This window comes from Pelodiscus sinensis, chromosome 8, assembly GCF_052426305.1.
Source record: "Pelodiscus sinensis isolate ZL-2025 chromosome 8, ASM5242630v1, whole genome shotgun sequence".
NCBI classification, from domain to species: Eukaryota; Metazoa; Chordata; order Testudines; family Trionychidae; genus Pelodiscus; species Pelodiscus sinensis.
Genome location: NC_143059.1, coordinates 48,685,001 through 48,699,578, shown reverse-complemented (window position 1 = coordinate 48,699,578; position 14,578 = coordinate 48,685,001). Strand labels below are relative to the sequence as shown.

At 39.5% G+C, this 14,578-nt stretch overlaps 1 long non-coding RNA gene across 1 annotated transcript in view; it reads left to right on the top strand.

Annotated features, from left to right (window-relative positions):
- The first annotated feature begins 2,248 nt into the window (after positions 1-2,248).
- Positions 2,249-14,578, top strand: part of LOC142830426 (uncharacterized) — a 22,831-nt gene continuing 10,501 nt past the window's right edge. Inside the window, exon 1 of the long non-coding RNA XR_012905656.2 lies at positions 2,249-4,302. This is a non-coding gene — a long non-coding RNA (uncharacterized LOC142830426). The remainder of the gene's footprint in view (positions 4,303-14,578) is intronic.

Here is a 14,578-nt window from a genome sequence, read left to right as displayed (position 1 = left end):
CACTGTAGAAGAAAGAGATGGCCTGCTCACTGTGGCTACTGAGCTTGAGACTGGTTAGAGCTCAAACCTCACCATCACAAAGTAAAAAGCATAGATGAATTTTAAATAAAGAATGAAAGATTTGCCCTGTGATGGGGAAGATTGTAAAGTATAACCAGGGGACTTGCCCCAAGAGGCTGGAGAGCCCTGTGGCTAAGCAAACACTGACTATAGGACAAACCACACCTGCATTGAATCAGGTAATACCAGAGTAAAAAGAGAAAATGTGAAGCTCAGGAAACTGGAACTGGAGCTGTGGGGAGCAAGAACACTTCTGTAGGGCACAAAATCTGCATGGGAAAAGTGCAAAAAGCAAAAGGAAGATCTTTAGGCAAGAAGACCTGGGAGACACCAGGCCCAGGGAAGAGACTGACAGTTAGACCCTCAGGGACTCTGTGGCCAGCTGAAGCTTGGTTGAAGACTACACGAGTTTGTATTTTGTTCTGAAAGATTTTGTGTTTGTCTCTGTCCAGCAGTCCATGAGCTATCTGGGGTTTGGAGCTTGGAGGGCCAGTGTGCACCTAGGGAGTAAATAAATGGGATCCCTTCTGAGAACTCTATGGATTACTTTGTATAATATGAATATTTAAAGGGTCCCTGAAGAGATGACAGGGACAGAGGCATGGTGCGATAAATTGACCTCTGTCCACAAGAGGACATTGAAAAGGTAATCAGTGACCACACCTCCATAGGATGCATTATCTTTGCTGGGCAGTTCCCAATTCTGGAATAACTTCCAGCTCACACAAAGAGGTAGCTCATGCACAGTTACCATCGGGAGAGAACATGTCTCCACATTATCAGCGATGTTAGATATTGTAGAGGCAAAGGGCTTTCTCACTGCTGACCCCGCCCTTCTGTAGACCTCACAAGATAACCCAAACTTCGGGGACAGACCTACAGCTAATTCTGTGGCGAAAATGCTACCAGAAAAATCCCGGAGGATATCTGTGAGGAGAAGAGAGGAAGATCCCATCAGGACCTCTATTCTCTGTCTTGAGGTGGAATGATTGGACCAGTCTGCCCGTGTAACTCCATTGATGTCAGTCACAGGTATAGGCAAGACCAAAACCAGACCTTTCAAGGAACCATTTAGGCAAAGGATCAGTGGCTATGAACATGTTTTTAATTATCCATATTTTTTCACAATACAAAATGTAAAACGATCTGTTTACAGGATAGCACTCATACATGTTTATTATTTTTAGAGTAATTATAATTTCTATGTTTTGACATCTGCCAGTTACTGAAGCCAGGCTTTTTTGACATGTTTGCCATACCATTGAGTGTTTTCTGGGCATTATTTGTCTTTTAAAGTCCTGCTATGAACCTGTGTTTTTTCAGTGTCAGGCTAGTTCCCTCCTCAGTGGGGAATTGATTAGGAGTATTAGAAAGGTTACCATTAGAGGAAGTGCAGATCAGGAGTAGTATAACAGCTGAAAAAGGAGGGCTCAGCCTAAACCTACATTAAGTGGTGAGCCTGCAACTTTATATCAGCAGACTTTTCCCAGTAAATATTGGTTTAAAACTGAAAACTAAAAGCCTTATGAGTGATTTCCCCATGAAAAACAATGTTCATTTCTTTTTATGTTTTGATAAACAGAACTTTTTAAAAGGTTCCAGGATACTACAGAACTTACAGCCTTTTAAGGTTTTCCCATCCATATTGACTACACATGACATCTACTGAAAACCACAAATGTACAGGTTAGCAGAAACAAAAATAGCATTAAAATGTTGTAAAGCATTTGATAAGATGTTGTCTGTCGTATCTGTAATCTCCCTTCTGTGTATTACAAAAGAACAGAATACAAACTGACAAATACAAGCATGTTTACAGTAGTACTACTATTTAATTAAAACTCTTGTCTGACTCAGTCTTCTTTTATTCCCATCTCCTGGTACTAGTACTTCATGCTGAATACAAGTGGTGGAAGGAGGAGATACTGAGAGTAATTCTCATCTGTCTATCATATTCTTGGGTTTGCTGACCTACTGTGGTAGCCTTGATTTTCACTCAGTTGTAACATAAACCGAACAAGAAACATTCTGTGTAATAACATTCAAATTGCAATGACAGCTTTTTGGGAGCTCAGACTGATTTGGGAAATAATGTGGTAATATCACTTGAACAAGTAGACGGTCCCTAAGTCATGCAGACATGCCATTGTGGACCAAAAAGGAAACAGAGTTTAATGAGAAATATAGATGTTGAACAGGTCTTCAGTCTCTCAGCAGCATACCCTCCTGTAAGAAAAGGTAAAATCACAGAATCTTTTATGTCTCACTCCACCCAGGTTTAAGCTGTTCTTTTTTTTAAAAGAAAATTTGTCTATCTTATAAAGAGGATTGTGGTATTGTTGGTCTAGTTCAGCTTCTGTAGAATTCAATAGTAGGTTCCCTCCATTTATCTCCCCCAATGAAGACAATCTCATTCTGTTTCTTCAGCAAGCAGAGTGTGCTGCGTATTGTGATGAACTGGCTGAGCAATGATGGGTCAGCAGGAGGCAGGATGGTCAGTCTGCTGGGGAGGACTCTGTTGTTCATTTTCTTATCTTGCTGGGGAGTGTGATGTGGTAGGTTATCTGCAGAAAAGGATCCTGTGACACTTAGTAAGGTAGCTTAGAGAAGTGGGGCACAGAGGCCTGGTGGAACACTGGGTTAAAAGTAAGATGGTGGGTGAGTGTATTGTGATGCATCACATTAGGGCAGTAATGGGCCACCTAGGCTAATAATTGGGCTGCATGAGTGGCCCCTTCATCTCAGTTGCCTGCAAACAGCATACACCTCACTTCACTTGCTCTTGCTTTATATGCATGTCACTTCAGTAATATCAGTGGGGTGGGGAGGAATATGCAAATGGAAACCAGCAGAATCTGGGAAACCTGCGTGTTGGCAACAGTAAACAAAATGTCTCGTGGGCTTCACATAGAACCCCGATGGGCCACAGGTTTCTCACCACTGCATTAGGGCCGCTAGAGCTTTAACAGCTGATGTGCCTATAGCACTTGGCTCGGCCATCACACTCCTGGCATGCTACCGGGAACATCAAGACATGACCTTCTGGAGATCCTATGAAAAATCTCCAATCACTATACAATTTTCTATGGCATGAAAATCTAGTCTCATTTGTCTCCCTTTTTCTCCTAACCCTGCTTCCCACACAGTCCGGTTGCAAACTCAGCTATGGTGTTGTTTTATGACCTTGATCTTCCGCTGCTTACACATATGTGCCATCAGTGTGAGTTCTGCAAGCAGGAATTCAGGACTGAGTTTTTGGCTGTGATGAAACTAAGTTTTGCCCTAAATAATTTTTTCAGCAGTACCTCTGTTCCTGTTTTTCTTTTTTAATTATGCCTGTTAAATTATTTTAAATGGATGGTAACCTCTAATAGTGTGGTCAATAATTATACCTGTGATTAGAAGTGTCATGGTTCTCTGATGTGGACCTCTATCCCCTACAGATTAAGTGGAGACCACCACATTCATTTTCACTTAGGATTTGAGCCCAGTTAGACCGATGTGACTTTAATCCACTATTCTACATTGCTGTTTAAATAATGCATATATTTAGGATTATGGTTGGATTTTGAAAATTTTCTTTTCATCCTTCTCTAGCATTTGGTCGAGCTCATATCACTCCTCTTGCTACTCTGGTTTTATAACCATCTTCCCCTCCCCACAAAAACCACTCCACCCAACTTCCATTCGACTATACCCTATTTGTACATCTCTCCACAGGCACCCAACCTGTCACGACTGCATATGAAAAAGTACACAAGATATTAGGCATGGGGTGGCCATATGGTATATGAAATCTGAACCTAGGCAAGAGAAGGAATTAAATCTTTATGAAGGACTTCATTTTTTATTTTTTGCTTATGCAACCTTTCTATCCACACTACTTGTGCTGTTATAATTCACCTTGTCCAAGAAAAGCTGGATTGAGCACCTTCATAACTCAGTTAATGTCACTTACGACTGTCCAGCAAGTGTCTGTGCAGAGTGATGTGTGGCTCTGTCTATTCGTAGTACTTTAGTGCATGTCCTCAATCCCTGGTGTAAACAAGCAATGGAATTAGAAATTTGAAATTGAAAACTAATTCTGCTTGGTATAATATGGTATTTCTTACAGAGCACTGAACTAGAATTGTTTAGTAAAGATGAAAGGAAGAAAGGACTGGCTAGTAAAGCAACGAACAAGAACTCAGAAGATCTGGGCTCACTTTCTGGCTCTGTCACAGACATCCTTTGTTACCTTAGGTAAGTCACCTAAACTATCCTGTCCCTCAGTTCCCCTATCTGAAAATAGGGATACTAATACCATTTCTCTCAATCTTTTTCTGTCTTTTCTATTCAGCTTTTAGATTCTTTGGGTCAGGGACTGACTTTTACTAAGTGTGTACAAAGAGCACGGGTGGGCAATAATTTTTGCCTGGGGGCCACTTCAAAAATTTTTGAAGTAGCCCCGGGCCACCCTAGAAGGGGTGAGGTCTAAACAGGAAAGGAAAGGAGCGTGCAAAGCCTCCTTTGCTTTCCTCTCCCCGTCCCGCCCTGCAAGCAGCGCGAGACACTGCTCCTGGCAGGATGGAAGGAGGCTTTGGGTGCTCCCCCGCTTCCATGTCCTAATTGGCCTGGGGGCAGGAGAGCAGCAGGGCCTCCACAGGCCGGATCCACCTTTTTGGTGGGCCGGATCCAGCCTGCGGAGGCCCTTTTGCCCACCCCTGGTATAGAGGCTACCACAATGGAGCAGTAATCTTCTGGGGGGTCTCTATGCACTGCCATAATAGAAGTAAAGTGGACAATGCTCTTTAAATAGGATATACTGTCTAAAATGGAATTTCAGAACTGTTTCATATAACGAAGTATTAAATCCAAGTTTACTAATGCAAATATATAAATGTGAATGTGAGAGTTGTGCTCAATTAGTTCCACATATGGTATATTTCCATTAAACGAAAATCACCTTTATTTTATAAATTCCACTTCCCCCTTTTGACTCTCCTCCCACTTTGCTCTCACATCGGCATTCAGTTGCTTGTTATTCTCTAAGCTATTTTTATGGATTTTTGCCTTAAGAGAATGGTGGAAATCACAAGAGGCTACAACAAAGGTAGAAATTCCTGAAAGCTATAGTATAACATTTCCTTCCTGTTGTATAAGTCATCTTTAGTGAATTTAGCATTTGTGTGAGATCTGATATTATTAGTACTGAATCACTATTTGATTATAGCTCAGAATGGACAGACTCAACATAAGATATCACTGTGTACTTGGAAAATATCCAAATTCAGAAATTTAGTGACAGCATAAAGCACTATCTCCTTAGCCTCTGTGGCACTAGCAACTTCTCATTTTGATACATTTTAACACATCTTTAAACATTGATTTAATAAATGTGTTTAACTGCATCATTCTTTGTATCGGAAGCTTCGGGGGTAGCCAAGTTAGCCCGTACAGGATAAACATAAAAAACAACAAATAGTCTGGTAGCACTTTATAGACTAACAAAACAAGTAGAACTCATCTGAACTCCAGTCATCTGAAGAAGTGGGCTGTGCCCATGAAAGCTCATGATACCATCTAAATGTTTTGTTAGTCTATAAAGTGCTACCAGGCCATTTGTCGTTGGAGCTGTATGCAGTATCTCCATGAACTGGAAAACTACAAGCCCTCTTGATAAAAATGAAACTAGTCTAACCAGCTGGTATCTTCATTTTAAAAAAAGTTTGTAACATATAATTTTTTCATTTTTCACAATGGTAATTTCACAGATTATTTTTCCATTCACTGTCCCCACCCCACACCTCCACCCAGCCACAGCTACACCAGTAAATACTGCCCTCTTTTCTCAGGGTGCTCTAGTTTACATGAAGTTCTATGGAACACAGAGTACTTGATAACTTATTCTTTGTTGTCTTTAGAAAGAACAGGAAAAATTGTTTTTAGAGTTTCATTTGTTTGTTGTACTCTGGGCATGTACTCTGGGCATGAGATGGCCCCACAGAGCCATGCTGCCGTTTTTTCAGCACTTTGTTCCAGCTGCCTTCCTGGTCCTGCACGAGCTGCCCTTGCTTTGTAGTTTCCTGCTTTCTTGGTTGGGAGCTGATTATCTTCACATATGTTTGTGGCATCCGGTGTCTCTCTACTGCCAACTAATTTGCATTTTCATCTTCAAATTTCTTTCACTTTCAACGTCTTCTAATAAACTGATTGTCTGTTACTTTGTCAAAGATGAGTACTAGGTGATGGGATTTCTCATGTGGGCTCATGCAGAGTTCCATGTTGTCCCTTTCCCCGGGGCAGTGTGTATGTGAGAGAGATGAGGAGATACTGTGGAAATGGGTTGGCATGGTCATTGATTTCTGGTGACACTCACCTTAGTCACCATTTCATCAGTTGGTTGTGGTCATTATCCATCTTTCCCGGAGTTTGGTTGAGAATAAGGTTTGATCAAGAGCCAGCTAGTTGTGGATCTGCCTGTGGTGATGTTGGTGGGTTGCTGGAAATAATCAGAGGAAATAGTGGAGGACATATCTGTTTGTTCAGCTAAACTGGTGTTCTATCTTTTGTTACTAAGATGACACTTATGGGAAGATCTTCCTGTATCCAGAGCTCTAGGCAGCAACGGTAGCCAATGAACCTTTTCCCATCTTTCCTTGGCTCAGATATGGCAACATTTCCTTTCAGATGCAGATATTGGTTCTATTATCCCTCACTTTGTCTCCTTCAGCTTAGTTTATGTTTAGAAATTTTTCACATACAGAACACAGAGATAGCAATGACTTCCCGTTTGTTTCAGATGTAATTAGAAGTTCTGTCTTCATTTACTTTTTTATAGTTTTGGCCTTGAGTGTTTTAGCAATCATTGCTCTCTTCATACTGTTAATCTATCTGTTGAAATCAATTGGATTTGTTCATATGAGGGTTTGAAGCAGTGATTATAGTAGATGGTTCTAAACTCTGGAATTAGTCTTCCCTTGATCATACAGAACCCAAGTCTATTAATCACATGCAACTCATTTCTGAGGGGGTGGGTTAAGAGAGGAGAATTTAGTTGGTTTGGGGATATCCTGATCATTATATTTTGATATTATCAGTTTTGATTACTGGATTCTTTCAATGTTCAGAGAAAGAAGTTGATGGGGAAGGTAAACATTTCACATAAGTGACACAGTATGGCTGTGTCTACACTGGCGCGATCTTGTGCACAAGTGGCCACTCTTGCGCAAAAACTTGTTGCCTGTCTACACTGGCCGCATGTTCTTGCGCAAGTAAACTGATGTTCTAATGTATGAAAGCAGTGCTTCTTGAGCCAGAACTCTGATGCTCCCACTCAGGAATAAGCCCTTTTGCACAACTGTTCTTGCGTAAGAGGCCAGTGTGGACAGGCAACATGAATTTCTTGCTCAAGTAAGCCCTATGGTTAAAATGGTCATCAGAGCTTTCTTGCGCAAGAGAGCATCTACACTGGCATGGATGCTCTTGCGCAAAAGCACATCTCTTGCACACAAGCACATGCCAGTGTAGACGTTCTCTTCTGGAAGAGATTTTGCAGAAGAACTCTTCCGCAAAAGTTTTTGCGCAAGATCACGCCAGTGTAGACATAGCCTATGTGTATCCTCTGTACTTTTGTTTTATTTGGTGTAAATCCATACTTTAAAATATTGATTCTCTCATTCATTTGCTAATAGATTAGTATGGAAATGGCATCGATCAATATTTTATTTTTTCTGGACTAATTAATATACATTTTATGAAACTTTTCCATGATCTGTAGGGGACATTGTTCTCCTTTTGTTTGTTATTTATATCTCTTAGAAGGAAATTAGCATGAACACTTCATATGAATAGTGCATTCATTTTATGGCAAACAGTTGTGGATGACAGCGAGTGGCCAGGTTGTGCTGTTAGAGTGAGCTTGTAAAATGGCACACTTGAAAAAAAGTATTTTTATTCAAATACTATTCTTATTATGTGGACTTTTTAAAAATAATACTGCAGTGCCTACAAAGCAAGCACTGCAGCAATTGCTTTTTTTCTATCTCAAGATAGTAACAGCAAAGGCCAGAGACAAGCAATTAGAAAGGATCATTGAATCATAGAACACTAGAACTGGAAGGGACCTTGAGAGATCATCAAGTCCAGTCCCCTGCCCTCACAGCAGAACCAAGCACCATCTAGATCATCCCTGACAGATGTCTATCCAACCGGCTCTTAAATATCTCCAGTGATAGAGATTCCACAATCTCCCAAGGTAATTTATTCCAGTTTTAAACCACCCTGACAGTTTGGAAGTTTTTCCTAATGTACAACCTAAATCTCCCAGGCTGCAAGTTTAGCCCATTGCTTCTTGTCCTAACAATTTCACCCCTTCTTCCCTTTGACCCCCTCTTAGATACCTGAAAACTGCTATCATGTTCCCCCCTCAATCTTCTCTTTTCTAAACTAAACAAACCCAGTTATTTCAGTCTTCCGTTATAGGTCATGTTTTCTAGACCTTTAATCATTTTTGTTGCTCTTCTCTTGACCTTCTCCAGTTTCTCCACATGTTTCTTGAATTGTGGCACCCAGAAATGGACACAATAGTCCAGCTGAGGCATAATCAGCGCAAAGTAAAGCAGAAGAATGACTTCTCATGTCTTGCTCACAACACTCCTGTTAATGCATCCCAGAATCATGTTTGCTTTTTTTGCAACAGTGTCACATGGTTGAGTCATATTTAGCTTGTGGTCCACTATGATTCCTAGATCCCTTTCAGCAGTATTCCTTCCTAGAGCGTCACTTTCCATTCTGTATGGCTGTGTCTACACTGGGCCACTTATTCCAGAAAATCAGCCGCTTTTCCAGAATAAGCTGCGAGCTGTCTACACTGGCCCTTGAATTTCCGGAAAAGCAACGATGCTCTACTGTACAAAATCAGCTGCTATTCCGGAAAAACTATTCTGCTCCCGCTCGGGCATAAGTCCTTATTCCGGAACACTGTTCCGGAAAAGGGCCAGTGTGGACAGCCCAGTAGTCTTTTCCAGAAAAAAGCCCCAATTGCGAAAATGGCGATCGGGGCTCTTTTCCGGAAAAGCGCATCTACATTGGCCACAGATGCTTTTCCAGAAAAATAGTATTCCGTTTTAAGCAGTTCCGGAAATTCATGCCAGTGTAGACACACCCTATATGTGAAACTGATTGTTCCTTCCTAAGTGGAGTACTTTGCATTTGTTCTTATTAACCTTTATCCTGTTTACATCAGACCATTTCTTTAGTTTGTCCGTATCATTTTGAATTATGACCCTATCCTCCAAAGTACTTGCAACCTCTCCCAGTTTGGTATCATCTGCAAACTTAATAAGCGTACACTCTACACCATCATCTAAATCATTGATGAAGCTATTTAACAGAACGAGTCCCAAAACAGACCATTGAGGAACCCCACTTGTTATGTCCTTCCAACATGATTGTGAACTCTTAATAACTACTTTATGAGAACAGTTAATCATCCAGTTATGCACCCACCTTATATTAGCCCCATCCAGGTTGTATTTCCCTAGTTTATTGATAAGCCAGTCATGCAAGACTATATGAAATGCTTTACTAAAATCTAGGCATACTACATCTACCACTTCTCCCTTATCCGTAAGACTTATTATCCTATCAAAGAAAGCTATTGGATTGGTTTGACATAATTTGTTCTTTATATGTCCATGCTGGCTGTTACCTATCACGGAAGTTAAACTGACTGGTCTGAAGTTTCCTGGGTTGTTCTTATTTCTCTTTTTATAGATTGGCATTATATTTGCCCTTTTCCAATCTTCTCGAATCTCTCCTGTCTTCCATGACTTTTCAAAGATGATACCTATAGGCTCAGATGCCTCCTACATCAGCTCCTTGGCTGTGTCTAGACTGCATCCCTTTTCCATAAAAGGGATGCAAATTAGACATATGAGGGATAAGGGATCTTTCGGAAAAGGCTTTATTTTCCAAAAGATCCGCTTCTAGACTGGCGCTTTTTTCTGGCAAAGCCCCGAGCTGGAAAAAAGCGGCAGCCATGTTTATGCTAATGAAGCAGGTGGGATTTAAATCCCCACTTCATTTGCAATTGCGATATGTCTAATTTGCATCCCTTTAACGGAAAAGGAATGCAGTCTAGACACAGCCCTTGAGTACTCCAGAGTGCATTTCATTAGGCCCAGGTGACTTTTCTTAGTACTTTTTAACTTGTTCTTTTTTTATTTTAACTTCTAAACCTACACCATTTCCACTAGCATTCACCATGTTAGGCGTCCTGTCACCATCAACAATGGGCCTATCCTGTACTTGGTCTTCCTCTAGCTTCTAATATATTTGTAGATTGTCTTCTTGTTACTGTTTATGTCTTTAGCTAGATTGAGCTCGTTTTGTGCCTTTGCCTTTCTAAACTTGCACCTGCATAATTGCATTGTTTGCTTATATTCATCCTTTGTAATTTGATCAATTTTCCACTTTTTATACGATTGAAAGTTGTTTTGGGATGCTTGATTGTATTACATACCATAGAGAAGTCCTCACCGCTTATTTCCTCAGCCTCTCAGGCTAGCGTTATTTGGGACAACAGTGCCATGGAGATAGCTGTGAAAGTGGTTCCAAGTAAGAATGGAGGGAATTAAAACCTACCTTAGAACCTGACCAGAGATGAGCACTTCAGGAAAATCTGAGAATTGCTTTTGGATAGATACTAGGAGCTTGTCCATCCCCCCTGCCTTCCCACTCACACATACCAAATCTATCCCCATAGATATGCATCCCTTCATGCTGTACTCCACTGTACTAAACCAAGCAAGGCCCAAGAGCAACTGATATTCTTCCTTCCCATCTCCTCAATATATTTACCCCAGCACACCAATAAAAGAGACAAGATTGCATAAAATACTACTTTATTTAGATTTTTTGTGTGTTTTACATTTTTTTTCTTTTGTGTTTTTTTTTCCTCTGCAATTAGTCATGGAAACAGAACAATGTTTAAAATTGCCCACTGTATTTCACAGAACTGTGTTAGTCTTATACAATAGTGTTTTAACTTTTAAGTTTGTATTAAGGATTTTGACAAGAATATGTATTCTATCTGCCATAGTGACTATTTTCATTTTGTTTGAATGATTAGCCTTGACAAAATTTAGCCAGGCATCCAATTGTCAGTCTAGTTGTTGTTTTGTTTTTTTTGCTAAGAAATACATAGAAATGCAGACAGCCAACTTCTTAAACTGTTTCAAGAAAATCTGCTTTTTAAAGATTGTCAGCTAAGTCTCACGTATTTGAAAGCGTATTTTGAATTTCACAACTTGTATTTGAAATTCTTCTACACATTTGTAGACACCATACCCAGATAGCAGTATGTGACCATGTAAATCCTATAACTGATTTACAAGATGCCCTTACAATATTCAAAGTCACATAAACAAAAAGTAAAAATAATATAATGAAACTATTTGCAAATATTTTCATGGAATAAGTATCCAACAAATATTTTCATGGAATCAGTCAAAACAACTTCCAGATATGGTATGCAGTGCTGTTTTAGTATTTCAGCTGGCCATGTCAGAATAGCAACACTGTGAATGTAATGAGGCATTAGATTTGCCACACAATTGTTTTGACTTAACTCTTAGATATGGAATGTGATCAATTGAATTTCTTATACAAAATATAGTACTTAAAATATGAATGAGAAAATAGACATTATACAAAGGAATAAATTCTGACTTATGTTATAGTATGTGCCTGAATTCTTGAATAATATGTTATTTGGTGAATTTTATTAGTAAAAACAATAAAGTACCTTTTCTTTTTTAAAATTGTTTTCACAAACCAACTTTTTCAAACTTTTAATTGTTTCTGGGACTGTGTTTACATGCTTTCTTAGTATATTCATTTTAAAGATTGTTTGCATACTCTGATTCAAGAGTCTGGTTCCTTGTCTCTCTTCTCCCGCCTCCCTCCTCCCCCGCCCCCCCCCCCCGTAAAACTTATGGCAGAACATTGTATAATGACAAGTGACCAAAAAATCAATTTGTAATCTGATTTGAGGTTTTTGATTTCCTCTGATGAGTTTAAATTTCATTAAAAGCAACCTTATTCAAACATAAAAGAAATCCTTGAAGGGTAAAACAGGGAATTGTCTCAAAGAGTATAAAGAATCCAAACTCTTTTGTGCTATTTATTCATTGCATTAATTGTGAGGTACAACATGTGGTGTCGGTTGGCAGATGTACTGTTATCAGGCCCTCTGATCAGCAAGGGGAGGTAAAAAAGCACAAGGGCTTACATTCAAAAATCGTTCTTTGGCATATTGACACTTTAGTTATCAACAACCCTTATTATCTGCTTAGAGCTAGATCGCAGCTTGCTGGTGACATAATAAGCTACAAATCACTGATGGTGCCTTTCTGCATTCTCTTAATTGTATGTATTCTCTGGAAAAAAATATCATTGGGGCCTCTTGTCTTGATGAGAAATTGACATTTTCTGACTGATTATTTGGGAGCACTATGCGAGGTAGATAAGACTTACAGTTGTTTTAAAGGAGGGCAGCCATTCTTTCAGGGGCCTTTTTATTGCTCTAGTTGACCCACTTGATGAGTATGGATTTCATGAGGTCTTTTTCAGCATTTGAACTATAAAAGGTTCAGAATGACACCACCCCTTATAGACAAAAGATAACCTTGCCCTTTGAATATATTGATTCTTTATTAACTAGGCTGTTTAATGCAATGAAATGAGGCATTAGATTGAAGCCCATTTCAAGTGCTTTGAATAATCTTTAAAAGCTTGAAAGACTTTAAAAGGCTGCTCTGCAATAATTGGCATATATTTTTAGAGACTCTATTCCTTCGTTTTGATTAAGAAATTTTTATCTTTGTATTTCTAACATCATTGTAAGCTGACTTAACATTTTATCACTCCAGGTTACAGATACTTAGTTTGTCATAGGTGGTAGACTGTTCTAGCACTTGTAATTCGTAGCACAGAATTTGTTTCTTCTTTGTTTTCTTTGCATTGAATGTTAGGCTAACCGTTTAGCTACTCATTATTCAAACCTTTGAAATAAACCCAAAAGGAATAGTGCCAATAGGCATCAGGCAGACTTTCATCCCTGTAAGCCTTCTTATTTTTTGAATAAGTGGAATGCATCTGATTTAAACCTGATTCATACTCAAAGTGATTGTAAACAGGAGGAAAAAACCTCCCTGAAATATTTGAAAATGTTTTTATAATTTCAATAATTATGTCCTGTTTTGCTCAAGAGCACAAGTAATTAGGATGACAATTGTGGGCACTGATTTAAATCACACTATATATATGGATTATAGAGCTTCAAGCCAAAATGTGCACACCCCAATCTTGTATTGTTAAAAACAAATATATGCCTACTGAAATAGTGTAGATTGCACAAAAAAGTTACATATACTGAGTTTTCTGCGTGTAAATCAGAAATACAGTAAGCTGGTAGATCTCATTACACTTAGCGGCTACATCTAGACTGGCATGATTTTCCGCAAATGCTTTTAACGGAAAAGTTTTCCGTTAAAAGCATTTGCGGAAAAGAGCGTCTAGATTGGCACGGATGCTTTTCCGCAAAAGCACTTTTTGCAGAAAAGCGTCTGTGCCAATCTAGACGCGCTTTTCCACAAAAAAGCCCCGATTGCCATTTGCCCGAGGAGTTTTGCCCGAACGGGAGCAGCACAGTATTTCCGCAAGAAGCACTGATTTCTTACACGAGCTCGTCCGTGTTCTTGCGGAAATTCAAGCAGCCAGTGTAGACAGCTTCTGCAGCTTTTGCAGCCGCTTTTGCAGAAAAACTTGCCAGTCTAGATACAGCCAGCATGTTTATCTACAGATATATGAAGGTGACAGTAAACGAGGAGAAAAACAGGCACAGTGAACATTATATGATATTATTAATACTGAGCTCAGAATTTTGAAATAAGCATTTTATAGTGACAGAACAAAACCTGTATTACTCCATTGTTTTGTTTAGGATATGCTTTTGTGTTTATATGTTGGCTGGTGTTATTATTTATTGTTTGTATTGCTGTAGTGCCGTGAAGCCAGGCCCCCCATACCAGTTATTCCAGAATATATGGCCTGAATGGACTTATGCTGATGGAAAGCTGGCATAATAGCATGGGGCATCAGTCCCTGAGAATTTCAACTTCAATTCTACAATGGTCTGATTCAAAGCTACTGGAAAAATTCTCATCAGTTTCAAGGAGCTGAATCAGACCCATACTGGAGAAAATCTTTTAGTTGTGGTTTTTTTGGACTTTTAAAAAAAAATTCCTTTTGTTTATCCCCTTGGTCATCAAACACTGAGGCTTTGTCTATACTGCAGGGTTTTTGCGCAAGAAGGATTTTGCAGAAGAGATCTTCTGCAAAAACTTTTTGTGCAAAAAGTGCATCCACACCTCAAAAGTGCATCGCAAAAGCGATGTGCTTTTGCTCAAGAGGGTGTCCACACTGCATGGATGCTGTTGCACAAGAAAGCTCTGATGGCCATTAACAGACTGGC